This window comes from Acinonyx jubatus, chromosome B4, assembly GCF_027475565.1.
Source record: "Acinonyx jubatus isolate Ajub_Pintada_27869175 chromosome B4, VMU_Ajub_asm_v1.0, whole genome shotgun sequence".
Classification (NCBI taxonomy): Eukaryota; Metazoa; Chordata; class Mammalia; order Carnivora; family Felidae; genus Acinonyx; species Acinonyx jubatus.
The window spans coordinates 56,710,492-56,726,945 of record NC_069387.1 but is presented as its reverse complement, the minus strand read 5'-3'; the positions used below and the strand labels follow the sequence as shown (position 1 = coordinate 56,726,945).

The following is a 16,454-nucleotide window of genomic DNA, read 5'->3' as shown; positions in this document are numbered from 1 at the left end:
CCAGGTCCAGGTGCTTTGTTAACCCTACTTTTTAGCCTCATTCCAGTAACCTAATGGGATATTCCCTCTGGTAATTACCCATTGTTTCCATGTTTCATAGGTTTAGAAAAGAGATGCTTAAGACCATATCTCTCCTGGGATCTCTGCTGGCTGGATCTGTACCTGTTATAGCCCTTAAGTATTCAGGAAGAAAGATTCGATACAAAACATATAGTGCCTTCTGTCTACATCTTTGTATTTGCCTTCACATTTCTATGTGTTCCTTTTGTATATAACATTCCTTCATATAGATTTCCTGAAACCCTACCCATATCTTAACTTCCAAATTAAATTTTGCTTTTTCTTAGTATCCTCATAGAATATACTGACCGAAGATCTCTCCTTCTGATCTTACGTTATTTACATAACCACTTTTATGACTTAATTGTATATTGTACCATATTGTAAGCATGTTGTGAACATGTCTTATCCTTTGAGATGTAATTGTGAGTTTGTGCCTTGGAAGTAGATGCTGTAGTTCATTATTATACCCCTATTTTGGATCATCATTTACTCTTTCGAGCTGGGCAATTTATTTAACCTCTCAGTCTGTGATTCCCTCATCTGCAGAATGGTGATAATCATATCAGTAAGCAGTTGCGAGGAATCAATTATAGAATGGATACAAAGCACTTAAAACAATCCTTGGCAAATAATGAGTTCTACCATATGATGACATTTTATGGTTATAAATATTATCCTTTGAAATCAGAAACCTGTATCTTGTTACTACTTTTGTCTACTTGGAGCTCAGTAAATATTTATTGAATTCAGATTTAAATTTAAATTTAAGTATCACTTTTGCCAGGGGATACAAATATAAATAAATGTTGGTTCTTGTCTGAAGGAATGTTGATTTGATAGGGGAGCAAGTAACATAAACCGGTAATTATGTATCCGTGTGATAGGTGTAGTGATAGAGTATTTTGAGAGCCAGGTTGGGGAAGGTTTACTAAGGGAATTGATGTATGAGTTAAGTATTTTATTCATCAGTTAAATACATAGTAGAATACTATATGTGTGTTATATAAACTCAAAGTTCCATAATAAAATAGCACTCCTACCTTACTAATGGTCATGTCTACCCATTGCCACCACTTTCAACTCTGTATTTCTAAATAAAATGTTTACTCCTTATTTTATTATTTAAAAAAACGTTATCAATCTATTTGCTACTATTTGGCTTTGTTTTGCAAATCTTCCTGTACCTCACCTATCTAAAACCACACATACTCCTTTTCCCTTTCTTCCAATATAATTTCATCTTTTTTTGTGTGTGCGTAGGGGGGTTAAATCAGTTTAGTAAACACAGTCACTTTGACTTTGTAAGTGTTGTTTATCTCTGAGAGTATCATGAGTTTATTACTTATACTTTTTATACAACTTTTTTAGTTTTCTTGGGGTTAATAATGACCTGTATTCAAACCTAACATTTTACTAGGATTGCTCAATTTTTACTGGGAATTCCTGAGTCTAAGGCTTAAAATTGGGTGAGTGGCATATCCAAGGTGGGCCTTTGGGGCAGTCAGCCCTGGTGGGAAGGACCATTTTATTATTACATAATTTAGAATTGTTGGAGCCAGATGATAATAAAAAGCCCCCTGCCTTTTACTTATATTATGCTTCTTAACATTTCTGCAGACTTTGCACCCCTGTGTTGCCTGCACTCAGACACACTGTTCCCAGAAACCTGCCCTTAGTAAGGCTCTGAGTTAAGCTAAGTATGGCAGGGAGTGGTGCTCCGAGAAGGGAGGAGAGCATTCCAACCAGGCAGTGTGACATAAGTAAAAAGGCAAGGAGGTGAGAAATGGCATGGTGTGTTGGTGAAATTACAGATTGTTTGGTGTCAGTAGAGCATGATGGGGACAAGCTGAGATGAGGCTGTGATTGTGGAAAGTGGTCAGATCAGGGTGATCTTTTTATTGTAGACTCCTATTCACGAGATTCTGTCTTGTGGGCTTTGGGGAACCTTGTAGTGTTGAGTAATGTGGTTTGCTTTGCTTGTGAATGAACTAATGATGTGTTAGCCAAAAAATGAAAATCTGGCTCCTTAAGTCAGCAGTTAGAATGCTGTATTTGCATATTTGGTGACATATTAATACTTTAGGGGTGTCCCATCTGTAAAATTTTTAGAGTGCATGATTCTACAGAATGTGTGTGTGTGTGTGTGCGCGCACACACACACACATTCATTAGGGCACAATAAACACTTAGAGCAAGGGTCTGCTTAAATGACAGTAGAAGTAAGAGTGGCAGTACATCAGAATTTCCTGGACACCAACTCTGACGTGTAAATTTGTGTGCACTGGGTTTACTGCAAGGGCTTTTGGGAACAACACCTGTGAGGGGTTGAGAGAAGCAGGATGGGCCCATGGAGAAGTTGAGTGTGCCACACCTGAGGGTACAGCTAATCTATGGGGAGCTCTGGAACTGGATGGCTTCTTAGAGATGTCCTGAAATGAGGCAAGGGGGCCAGGCCTCTGTAATCTCACAGAGGTTGTTGTTGGATGTGGGCCATCCTTGGTGAGGGGATGGAACTTTGGATGAGGGCAGTTTTTTTTTAAATTTTTTTTTTAATGTTTATTTACTTTTGAGAGATAGGAAGAGCACGAGCAGGGGAGGGGCAGAGAGAGACACAGACTCCACAGCAGGCTCCAGGCTCTGAGCTGTCAGCACAGAGCCCGACGTGGGGCTCGAACTCACCAACCGTGAGATCATGACCTGAGCCGAAGCTGGACGCTCAACCAACTGAGCCACCCAGGCGCCCCAAGATGAGGGCAGTTCTTAAGGAAGGGAGTCTTCAGTAGCCAACACTCTTGGCATCTGGGAGATGAGGGCCACCAGGTAGCATACCACAGCATCCACCACAAACAGCCTTCCAGAGAATTTCTCTATGTTTTTAAATTATTTTTTAATGTTTATTTACTTTTGAGAGAGAGGGAATGGGAGTGAAAGAGGGACAGAGAGAGAGAGGGAGATACAAAATCCAAAGTGGGCTCTGAGCTGAGAGTGGAGAGCCCGATGGGGGGCTTGAACTCATAAACTATGAGATCATGACCTGAGCCGAAGTTGGATGCTTAACCAACTGAGCCACCCAAGCACCCCTCTATTTTTTGAATTCTTATAGATTTTCCTTGAAATGTGACTAACAAAGAGCTAGCAGTGGTCTATGAGATACCCTTTTGCCATTTTCCCATGTTCATTTATATTTACATTATTCGTATTACTTGGAAATCCCTAGATTATTGTTTTGTTTTGTAGGAAGTCTTTTAAAAACACTTGTCCAAATTATGGAAAGAGCCTCAATGTCCATCAACTGATGAATGGATAAAGAAATTGTGGTTTATATACGCAATGGAGTACTACGTGGCAATGAGAAAGAATGAAATATGGCCTTTTGTAGCAACGTGGATGGAACTGGAGAGTGTGATGCTAAGTGAAATAAGCCACACAGAGAAAGACAGATACCATATGTTTTCACTCTTATGTGGATCCTGAGAAACTTAACAGAAACCCATGGGGGAGGGGAAGGAAAAGAAAAGAGGTTAGAGTGGGAGAGAGCCAAAGCATAAGAGACTCTTAAAAACTGAGAACAAACTGAGGGTTGATGGGGGGTGGGAGGGAGGGGGGGGTGGGTGATGGGTATTGAGGAGGGCACCTTTTGGGATGTGCACTGGGTGTTGTATGGAAACCAGTTTGACAATAAATTTCAAAAATAAAAATAAAAAAAAACACTTGTCCATGTCATGAGGGTTAATTTAGCTAAAAATTAGATGACGTCATCCATAATTCATTTCCTAAAGCATGTGAGACTGTAATGTGTAACAAATGATGAAGGAAAGAAAGAGAATGGCATTAACATGAACTTCTTCCTGTGGTGAAATGAGGGCCCCTGTGGCAATCTGTTAATAATTAGATTAAAAAATAAAACCACACAGAAAACAGTATGGCGCTTCCTCAAAATATTAGAAATAGAATTACCATATGAACTGGCTATTCTATTGGTTGTTTACCCAAAGAAAACAAAAACACTAATTTGGAAAGACGCATGCACTGCTATGTTTATCTCAGCATTATTTACAACAGGAAAGATATGGAAGTGACCTAAGTGTCCATCAACTGGTGAATAAAGAAGATGTTGTATATGTACACAATGGAATATTACTCAGCCATAACAAAGAATGAGATTTTGCCTTTTATGACAACTTGGATGGACCTAAAGGGTATTATGCTAAGTGAAATATTCACACAAAGACAGACAAATACATATGATTTCACTTATATGTGGTATCTAAAAATCAAAACAAACACAAACAAACCAACAAACAAAAAGCAAAAACAGACCCATAAATACAGAGAGCAAACTGATGGTTGTCAGAGGGGTAAGTGAAGAGAGCGCAGGCAAAATGGGTGACAGGGGGGAAAATAAATAATTCCAGCCTTGGATAAAATGTCTTTATGAATGAGGCCAGGGGAACATTTTAATTGGAAGTAGGACAGCTGACTGGATGTAAACATGTGATGGGGGTAATGTGTCTCCATGCATTGGTAAGGGAGGAGGCATTCTGGCCCAGTATGTGGATAAGAGTATAGGCCTAGGTTTTCCAGCTTCCCAGATGGGCATCTATTTCACTGCTCTCCTAATTTTTAGGATCATGTATGTACACCATCAATAAAAAGATTATTATTTTACTAGTGGTGAACACAAAAATAGAAATTAAAAGGAATGAGATAAAGAGGGAATAAAGAATATCTATAGAATGAATAATGTAAATAGAAGTCATAATATTTTTACTAGCATGCCAATAGATTATGATTATTTTTTGCCTCCACCTTGAAAACTTCTGAACTAGATTTCTAGAGCATAAGTTGTATATTAAATGGGGAAAAATTGTACTGGAGACAAATTTTGACAATTTTTTGCGTTTGACCCATGTAACTGTTAAAATAAGATCATATGAACTCCCAAGTATTAAAAAATAAATCAGGTTTTAGAATACAGTTATGTTGCTTTAAAATATTTTACAAATCACGGAGGCAGTGTGTGTCTATGTGTGTGTCTGTGTGTGCTAGCCAGGGTCATAATGACTTAGGGTTTCCTTCTGGTTAACAATTCCTCATAATTAACTAAAAGGTTGGGGCCACACTGACACCATTACCCCTGTGTATATCTGGCTGTAATTTATGAGCCGTATCCTGCCTTATTTTCCAGAATGCTTTTACTTATTTTTCTCTGATTCATAAACTTATAAATCAGTTACATGTAATGATGAAAAGATACCTTTATTTATATCATCTCAGCAATGAAAAGAAACCTTTCATAAATTTAGTGAATTCCTTCATGTCCTTTGGAATTTTAAATGTTTATAAGCATTTTCTGGCAAAACTCAGCATGGCTTAAAAGAATTATCCCAGATTGATCTTGTGCCTGAACTTCAGATAGCTCACCTTCCTGATTAATATCTTTTATTTTGTTAATAAAAATTCATTTTAGTTGTGTTCTCATTTATATACTTAGCAGTATGCTTAAAAGATATTGGTTGCTTTGAATTTCTTGAAGAAAGGGGATAAATACATTTCAGGTAGCATTACTATTACTTTGCATTACAGATAAAATTAACCGACTGAGCTACCCAGGCGCCCAGATAAAATTAAATGGTAGCCAGATTTGGAACTAGTATACAGAAGTCTTAATAATGATATGGTAATCATGGTTAGATACCTAAGGAAACCTAACTACATAATCTTAAGTGTAGTTCATAAATTAAAAAGCAGAAACTTCCCTGTGCTAGAGAGTGCTTTTTAAAAAAAATAATTAAAAAAATTAAGATTTTTAAAAAATATACACAAGAATGATCTTTCCATTATTGAGTAGAGGACATGTGTTATCTTGAAGTACTGTGCCTTGAAATTTTCAGGTGATTACATTCACATTTGCTCTTATTCTCTGTATAACTATTTGCATATTGATCTTAATAATTTGAAATAAAGAATGTTGTTGTGCTTGACTAATATCACCATTCACTCATTTAAAATATTTTTATTGCAAGTCTTTGTCACATGTGACAAATGTTCAGTAATGGGGTTACAATGGTAAGCAAAAGAGATTGGGTCCCTGCCCTTACAGAGCTTCCAGTCTAGTGGGAAAGATGGAGGTTAATCATCTAATTGTGTCAATAAATAGCATAGAGGAACGTTCTCTTCTTCATTTTAATTATGACTGCTAGCTGGACTGTTGATTTTAAAAAAATTATAAACATGATTGTTTATATAGAATACTAAAGAAATGATATGTACTTTAAATATTTTAGGATTTTAAACATGTGCTTTATCCATCAGTGTATCCTTGTTTATCAGTTTGCCCATCAATTGATGTATAGTCAAGGCTTTTAAGTATGGGTCCCCTGAGTGATGATCTGTGTCATCTTCTTGGGTAAGTTACACCCATAATGTATATTCTATGGCTTTTTTTTTTTTTTTTACTAAAAATGGCTGGGAAGCTTAAAGGCATTTGGCAAGGAATTTAAGTGCAGAATTTGCGTAGATTTTTTTTGAGTTTTATCCCAATTTTATGAAGTAAAGAGAACTTTAGTGGTTATTAAAAACAATTTGCCTTTATTTTTTCTAAGACATTTAATCTAGTGCCACTAAAAACACTTTTGTCCTCATATTTTATTAGTTATGTAATGTTTAATGAATTTACCCAATAGGAAGTAGAAATGGCATAAATGGACTTAGGATCAAGCAGGCAATTAAAATGGTATGAGTGTGTGTGTGTGTGTGTGTGTGTGTGTGTGTGTGTGTGTGTGTGTGTGTTAAGAGTGGCCTTTTTGCCACGAGGGTGCTATGGCCAATAGTGTGTTTCACAGAGGGAATGGAGCTCATCCATTACTCTGGTAACTTGGTGAATGTAGGTTGACTAACAGTCATGCTATGGTATTAGTGATAACTACTATGGAGTGCATTATGACAGAAGAGTATAGGAAATTATAAAGGGGTTATAGGGTAACTTGATTTATTCTGGAGGTCAAAGAAAGCTTCCAGGAGGAAGAGACATTTTGGCTGGGATATGAGGAGAGGTAAGGGGACGTAACTAGGTAGAGAAGATGTGGGTGAATATGGAATAGAGAACAGCATGTGCAAAGCTCTGAGGTGGGCTACAGCTTGGAGTATTGAGGGACTAAAGAAAACCAGAGTGGCGAAGAGAGGGGCAAAAGTTTCAAAGAATGAGACTGGAGGAGGAGGCAGGACTTGTCTTAAGCAGGGTCTTGTAGTTGCTGCTAAGGATCTGGAGTTTTTATCAAAAAAGCAAGGGCAAGGATTAAAGGATTTAGATTTGCATTTTAAAAAGATCATTCTGACTGTTTGGAAAACGGAGTGGAAGTGGCATCAGTTGTGCAATGACTAGGTAGTCTAAATAAGAACTGTCCCTGTCCCCAAAACTATTCATTCTGCCATTTTTGGGTTCCTCATCCTGCCACATAACTAAAGTCCTCTGAATACTTGAGGAATAACAGAACCTAAATTTATCACAGGTGTAAATCTTTTCAATGCCCAGGAAGACCCTACTCGTATTTTCTATAGTGCACATTGCTCACTATCTTCTCCTTTTATATTGTATTTATATTCATGATTTCTGCCCAACATATTTTCAAGACAGTAGAAAAAAAGGAAAAGTCAATCTTTTAAGCTTGTACCATGCTATTGACTTTCTTTGAAAGGACAAGTGTGTTTATTTTATCACTATCAGTCTAAAAATTAACCGTGAAACATCATTCTCTACTTCTAAACTATGTATAACAAAGAAATGCTTTATTGCAACTTCATCAATAATTCAAATGCAACTTAAAAGAAAGTAGGGCAGCATAAGGAAAAAAGCACACTTGTTCCATAATTGAGTCGATTAAATAGTATTGAGTCCAATTGTCATATTTATATCGATGAAACAACTTTTATAACTACAAAGAGTCTAATAAGTAAGGCCTCAGAATTATGAGTCAATGTCATAGACATTTCTGCATTTTTTCTTTTGTAAAATATAAATAGCGAAAGCAACCTTTACTAGCGTGCAATAATGAAGGAACAGTTTTTGAAACGTGCTCTTATTGGGATTTAGTAGTTTTCAAGCCTGTGCAGTAATAGCCCAAGCTATTTTGGAACTGTGCATACATTAGTGTTCTGGTGCAGCATGATACAATAATGTGTGAAAAAGTATACGATCGCACCTTGTTTAAATTTGCAGTTTTTATGCATAACCCCACAGCGAGCTCTTGTTAGATTTTGACTGTATATAGGAGAGAAAAAAGTTTATAGAAGCCTACAGATTGTGGATGGATGTAAATATGTGACTATGGAAATAAAGTTTTTTTTTCTTTTTTTGCACGATCAAGAGTTAAGTTTATGTTGTATATATTATTTTGCAAATCAACCTATGGTTCGTTTTACCCAGAGGAAGCTTCAGAATGTACATATATGACCATCTAGATGAAAATGCATATCTGCTTATTTCATATATGCAGAGTATGAGTGAAAAGTACCAAGTTTGATTTTTAAAAACAATTGTGCTATCACTTATGCATTCATATTAATGTTGTTTTTCAAGACTGTCACCCAGAGAAGCAATACCCTGATTTCAATGATGCCCTTGTTCAAAACATTTTGGAAAACTTCCTCTCAGAATTGTCTTTTGAATCATTTGCAAGCCTGACTAAAACATCCATCTCATTACTTTCTATTCGTATTTTATACCAAGATTCATCATCCTTTTTTTTATTCACCAGAGTTGGCTATAAATGTCTCCCTGAAATGATGAAAACGGCTAAAATTGACTTTCAAATTATGAAATTTGTCACCATTGAGGATATTTAGAAGTGTGTGCGCGCGTGTGTGTGTTCCAGACTTAGAAAGCACTTTCAGAAGGTGGTAGAAATACTGTGACTGATGGCTGATCTGTAGGGTAAGGGAATCGTGTTCTAAGGGGACCACTGTGAAGGGAAAGCATGTGGATGAGATGGTATGTTTGTATGAAAACCAGTCACATTACTTTTTAATGACACAGTACATTAGCTTTTACAACGTATACAGAGAAAAATGTAAATATGTCTTTTGGAATGCAGGGCCAAAATACCTTATACAATTAGTAGCATACTTTATTATTAAGACAATTAAAGGATTAAGCAACTACAGTGCTAATCCTTTGTTGGCAGATTCTTCAGATAATGGTCCTTACATGGGAATGTCTCTGTATAATTTTATTTAAATACTACCATTCACTGTCTTATCTATAAATATATGTATTTTCATTAGCATCTTACATAATTCATACTTATTTTCATGTCATTGGAGGTACTATTTGCTAGCATTTGAAATTTTCATTTTAGTTGACCTCTTCACATAAGTAATTGACTCAATTTTTAAAACTATTAGTGCTTGTTTTCTTAGCCATCAGTAAAGAACCCAGTTACATGTGCTTGAAATGTAAAATAATTGAATTCAAAATATTTTCTTAATTTAAGAAATCTGTGGCCATTCATTACCACTCACAATGTTATGTGTTGAATGATTTATGAATAAAATAAAAATGAAGCAGTAATGTACATATCCAAAACATTCACCATTTACCCCAATTTGACCATCTTTTTAAAAAACATTTTTTAAATGTTTATTTCATTTTTGAGAGGGAGAGAGAGAGAAAGAGAGTGAGCAAGAGCAAGAAAGTGAGCAGGGGAGGGGCAGAGAGAGAGATGGGGAGACACAGAATCCAAAGCAGGCTCCAGGCTCTGAGCTTTCAGCACAGAGCCCGATGCGGAGCTCAAACTCATGGACCGCGAGATCATGACTTGAGCTGAAGTTGGACGCTTAACTGACTGAGCCACCCAGGCACCCCTGAACATCCTTATTGTGTTCTTTCTTAAATGGGTAGGAATGAAAGAAATAATTGCCAGAGAGACTCAGTTGAGTAGTTTTTATTTTCTGAGTATTAGCATTGGAATTAGTGCTGCTTAATAGGAGAGAAAACAAATAAATTCTTCTGTGATCAGTTTTTGTGACACTGTACCCTGTAGCTTCTGATTTCCAGCTTTGGGCATTGACAATAGGGATCAAATGCCTGTATTTCAAGAATGTCATCGGTTGCTCTTTGAAAATTGATAGATTTAAGTGCAAAGCAGCGTTCAAATATGGTCTCGTATGCACTTTTGTGTTGCTTACCAGTATAGCTAACTCAACTCCTGGAGACAATAAAGTCTTCTTGTTTAACATGGTATGTAAGTTTTGTAGACTGATTTGTGTTATACTGATTCTTTTTTCCTGGCTAACTAACTGTGTTAACATTTCTTTCTTTTTCTTTTTTTTTTTTCTGATCTCGTAGTACTAAATGGGTTTTCTTTTCCTGAATGCCTTTATCCCCGACTGTTCTAAAAAATTTAAAGCACAGAGTTTATGCAAGAATTGTTCTAGACTAATAATTACTTCCTTTTTATTAAACATCTTAGACTGTATTAATGAAATTGGGTGCTGTTTTATTTTTGCAAAAAAGCAAGTTTACCTAAAAGGGGGAGCAGTTTTGAGGTATTAAATGAAACTGAATGAATTGTGCTATATCTATACCTTTAGTTCTTTGGTAACTTTATTTTACCTATTAATTGTCATGGATTTTTTCACAACAAATGTTGTTTTTGAAATTCCATTGGAGGAAAGTATAATATTGTGTCAGGGTCCATTTGCAATATAATTATTCACTGACAATTTAAAAAATCTGTAACAGATTAGAAATAAAACCCGAGTACCTTTTTGTTCCCCATTAAGAAAAGTAGATTCAGAAAGCTTTTATTATAAATGTATCATAGTACTGCTTACCAAAAGTTAGGAGTTTTATTCTTGTAGGAGTTAGGCTAGTAAGTAATGTTTATATAATCCTGATAAACATTTCTCCATGACCGAATTTTGAGTGGAAAACTTTGTTTCCTAAAAGACTGTATGTGGCAAGAAAAGAAAAAATAGAGCCTCTCCTCTGAATGTGTTGTGTTGTGTGTGTGTGTGTGTGTGTGTATGTGTTTAGATCCAGCTTAATACCAACTAATGCCAACATCTGGCAAAGAGATGGAGATCTGGGAATTTGTTGCTTGAAACCCTGGGACAAAGTGTTCTGATCTGACCAGCAAACATAGCTGTGGACTTAAACTGGAATCTTCAGGGGCAGAAACGTCTTAAGTGTCTGGAAAATTGGCCTGTTGAGTCACCATGAAGGCACTAAAACAAAACTAATTTTAAGCAGGTCAAAGTTCAGTGATTCCCTCTGGAATTCAAACTTTTTTTAAGAGTCTCATGTTTAAGTGAAAAGGGTCAAAGTTGATGCACTGTTACAATGTTTTGAATGCTTTCCCTTAAGAACAGCCACCCAAGCTGGGATTAGCATGAGGAACTGCAAGGCTGGCACTTCAGCGTCTGGGTTAAAAATATTTTAAAGCAGTAAATGCAGTCAGTACAGAGAGATCCCTGGGAGCCTTTCTATTCAAAAATGTGTGAGCTCAGGGCAGCGACTGCAATGTAATTTAGGGCAGTGTATGCTTCATAGCTTTGGAGAATATTGCTTCCCACTAATGTTCCATCAGAGGATGGTAGGATAGTAGTAATTTTAGAAGGTGGTATTCCTGTTTGTCTTACATCGAAAACTTCAGAATAAATAAAAGGACATATCAACTGAGCAAGAAATGTAACTATGGAAAAGTACCAATGAATCTAAATTTGAACTGAACAGATACAAAATCAGCATGGGTGTAGGAATATTTTTAAGGAGGAGGCTGCAGGAAAAGCGACTTCCCAGGGAATGGACCGCCCAGGTAAGCACGGTGTGTGACACATAGCCTGCAGAAACTTTCAAGAAAGTGCCTTGTCAACAGCAAGGTGCTTTAACTATGACCAGATATAATGCTCTTGGATATTTGAATGGAGGAATTATTTTAGAAAATGGAAACATAGGAGATTTAATTTCAGTAGCTGGAATTCAGATGATACCTAGAGATCCTGAGGATGCCAAGCAATTAGCTAGTCGGAATTCCTTGAATGAAATTGTACCGGGATCCTGTGATGGCCTCACTCTGAAGCAAGTGATTCCAGGACTTTTGCTGTTTAAGTGTTACATACTGCAGCTTAAGGCGATTGCCTAGGCTTTTTCCGAGACTGAAGCTCTTGTTGTTGACTTGAATGAGACCTAAACAACATTCTTAGACATTAAAGAGACCCTATTATTTTATGGGTTGTGTCTAGGAAAGGGGAGAAGAACATTTACTCTGCCTTCAAATTTAGCAACTCAGCTAAAGCTGTGGTGCAGCTATGAAAGTTGGCTGGTGGCCACAGTCTACTGAACTCCTTATAAAACTTTGGTTGTTCTTATTAGCTATTTTTTTTCCATGATACCAGTCGCAGAATAATTCTGTTGCTCTTCAACATAAACTTATGACTCTCACTCTGAAGAAGCTTTAATTATTCAGTTATTTATTCAGTAGATATCAGTTATTCCAATTTGAGGAATTACATTTTGCATTGTGTTTACTGTGTCTCAAGAGATATGAACTCAGTCGTGTCTGTTTATTTTAATGAGATAAGCCAGGCACATGTGATAATTTTTACCAAAACACGGAACGAGAATGCTTGTGGAAGAAGGGAAAGCCGAGTTATTATCGTATGACATAATGACTCCTGTACATTTTTTAATCGGCATGTGATCCGAGGTGGACTGAAAGACGAGAAGAGGTCATGCGTGTTCGATGTGTTTCCATCAGGTTACATACAGGTTCATAGAAAGCGGTCTTCGACTGAATTCTGGAATTCAGTTATGTTTATAATTATTAACATTGTGAATGCTGCTTGTTTTAATGTAGTGATGAAGAAAGAAGAGTAAGAGAGAATCAAATATTACAAAGATTAAACTAGAAAAGGTACAATGCTACATGTTTTCAAGAACTTGGAGTTAGGATTGAGACGCCGGGATAGTTTTAGGGTCAGTTCTTAGATTTCTCTGAATCTCAGTTATGGACCAGAAACTGAAATTTTTGTGCAAGGAATTTCAAAAACAAAATTTATTTACCATCTGGGCTATCTGAAGAAATAGACGCGTCAGGGTATTCAATTTTCCAATTTATTATCTCAACAGGACTAGTTACCAGTTTTATCACAAGTGACCTTTAAAAAAATAGCCGTGGCTCTGAACTTTTGCCCCTCAACATGTCTTTGCAAGGAGAGCTTTTGAAGAGAAGAGTCTTAAATCTGTCTGATAGTAAAACATCCTGAGCCGTTTTCGTTTCCCTACATCCCTAGGCTCTGTCAGCTGTAAAACTTGTGCTAGCCGACTGCTGGCTCCACATGCTGTGCTGATCCTTTTGTTTAACTGGTATTTCTTGTAGCTTCCCCCGCTTAAACTAGCTATCAGAATCCTATAGGTCAACCGGATAGTTTGCCTTATCGCAAGCTCACCTGAACCATCTTTCGAGGTAGGGCCTGTGATTTCATGACAAATCGTCACCTCAGTGGGGAGCTGCAGAGCTCACCTCTATCTTCCAAGGGTTAACAGTAACCTATAATAATAATTTGGTGACACAAAACGCTTCTTTTTATGCATTACCTATTTCCAGAGGCCTAATTTAGGTTTGTATCAAAATGGATATCACAAACAGTACAGCTTCCTGCTGCGAAGCAAAGTGCTACTGAGAGACTTTCTGTTTTTCTTTTGGTGGCATCTGGGAGGGGTGAAGAAACACTTGGGGGAGTGAAGCAATTGTCAGCCGCTTATAGAGGAGCTGGGACAGGCCCTGGTGCAGAATGGTTTTCAAAAGCAGACTAGCTTTAAGGAATGGTTCTATCAGGAACAGAATTGTGTTCTGTTGCACTTGCTACGAGGCAAATTTTAGAACAGGGAAAACAGCACAAGTGGTCACAACAGATACCTTATTTTTCTGTATGATTTTCATACTTCATGCTCTAGCAACAGTGACAGCGCTTACCCAGGTGTAAATACAAACATAATAAGATAGTGCCGGGGAAGTTTTAAACTTTAAGAGTCCATTGAGAGTCGTAATTCCTCATCACAGAATCCTTGGTTGTGCCAGAGACAGTCCTATCGGAAAAGCGAGCAAAGTTAATCTCTCAGTGTGTCCCGTCTTTAACCGTTTTTAAATCACCCAGTATCTATCCCAGACATGCTGGGCTTCTTCATTGTCCTAGTTCTTTTCACAAAAGAAAGCAAACACAAATGTATCCTACATTTTTTTTTTTTAACTTAACTGTACCCAGGAGTATTTGTACTTAAAATAGAAATGTATGAAGGGTTGTTTTTCATAAACATTTACTAGACTTAGAATTTCTGGCTCTCTGGTAGTTAGGGATGGGAAAATACAGCAATATTGTTTTGCAGAAGGGGTCTTCCAGGGAGCCCTCACTTCATACCGTGTACACTGAATTACCATTAGAACCAGGCCCGGAGCTGATCTGAGCCCAAATATGGGCTGGTAAGTGACCTGCGTTTTAGTTTTACAGTTCGGTGATGGAGGAGTTCCTGTATTTCCACACTTTGGGTTCCATGGCAACTTCCTACTTCGGCCTTTGCCCTGACTCTGCCTGGTTTCTGTACCTGGTGAGTGGGTGGGAAAACCTCAGGGAGCCAGGCAAGTTGTCCAGGGCTCCATCCCCAGAACTTTCACTCCTGCCCTTTGCTCTTGCGTGTTTTCGGAGAGTGCAGGGTTTTTCTTGGCCTTCTGCTTCCCGGAGGGGCCAGCCCTGGTCTCTCCCCTGTTCTCTGGGGATGTGTTCCCAGAGTGCCCATTCCCTACCCACCCCTGGGGGCACCGCCAAGGAGCAGCTGTCCTTTGCCTTCCCTTTCCAAGGAAGGCTGGGATGCACAGGCTTCTGTCACATCCTTAATTTGTGCATCTCAAGCACAGCTTGCTCGGCTCTGCATTTTTGGCTCAGTGAACGCATTGAGCATGTTCATATAGGTGTTCATCTTGGGGCACACCCATCTAGGGATAATAGCCATGGTTCCTCTTTTCAAGGACTCCATTGTTAAGAGTATTTAATGGCCATTGGGGTGGGGGGGGGGAACAGATTTTTTTTTTTAATGTGCTGCAAGTGACATGCCCATGGCATTCTTTTTGATTCTTTAAAAAGCTGTGTAAAAACTAGAATTTTCAGGAGTTTCTACCATAAAGACTGCTTTCAGACGCATTATCTCTATTTCCTTATTTAATTGGCTGTAATGCATTTTGTAAGCATTACTCATTCAAAGCAGGAAGACTTTCTTCCACCGTGGTCTAAGAGTTTGGCCACTTTTCTTAGGGATTGCTTAGATCTTCCTTGTAATAGCAGCTCCCCGAAGAAAACCAGAGAAAAGAAATAACATCAAACCTGCAACTGCAGCTTTTGTCCCATTTAAATTGCAATAGATAATTTTGAAAAATTGTAAGTGGGGTGATGATGTAAGATGGACTTTAGTTCTCCTTTCAAAGTTTCTCCTAATTTTTGTGCTTATTTCAAAAGCTTTACCTAGAATGACAGTGCATTCATGTTGTTTAATGCCCTTTGTTTTCATGGTATTGTTTTTTTACAATGATTGGTGGATAGAAATGTGCCAGGGCCATGCTTTGGGATCTGAGCCTCCTTTGGACCCCATAGGATGTCCATGGACTCATTAGGATTTAGCCAAGTTTTATGCATTATTCATAATATACATTCACAGCGTGCGCACTAACGACTGTCTCCTGTGTCTGCTTAGTCAGAACCATTTGCATGCTGTATTATGGAACCATAATACAGAATGCATTTAGCCACATTTTCTGTATTATCCTTAATACATATTGTCATCATATTCTGTTATAGGGTATGTGGTGAATGTGTTTAAACAATAGCATGTACTTGTGCATTATGATTCCATAAAAACAAATGTATAATAAAAGTCTTGATGGAAGTAATTATTGCATATGTGCAATAATAGTTTCTAAAAAAGCCTTCATATTATTTCTAGTTTGCTTTTATTGTTTGATTATCCAGTTATTTGTTTTATGTTGTTTTATGCCTGCTGGACTGATGTCCTGAAATTTTTAATTTTGAAAACAACATACCTTCTTTATCCCTCTCATATCTTTACCTCATTAGTTTCCCTAAAAGGGTATTTAAAAATATAATATTTAAAAGAGACTCGATGATTAGGAAAAGCATGTTTCCTAACTACCAATTAAAGATCTGTAGGGTATTTGTTATAAAGAGCCTGTGCTCCATGTAGCAGCAACAACTGTGTTATATATGTGAGAAATTAACATCAAACCATTAACATCGAATTATCTTCCACATCCAGGATTGAGAGGTTCTGAGTTCTAAAGTCAACACTGACTCGAACACATTTAAGGGTTGGCACTTTATCTTTT

General features: G+C 37.4%; 1 protein-coding gene across 23 annotated transcripts in view; it reads left to right on the top strand.

Moving 5' to 3' along the window:
* Positions 1-16,454, top strand: part of SOX5 (SRY-box transcription factor 5) — a 1,008,244-nt gene that overhangs the window by 14,641 nt on the left and 977,149 nt on the right. For 2 of the 23 annotated variants that reach the window (XM_027035742.2, XM_053225992.1), the window contains exon 1: positions 5,777-11,879. The exons of the other annotated variants lie outside the window; for them this stretch is intronic. The gene's annotated coding sequence lies outside the window, so the exon portion shown is untranslated. Of the gene's footprint in view, positions 1-5,776; positions 11,880-16,454 lie in introns of those variants that run through there. 23 annotated transcript variants of the gene reach the window in all.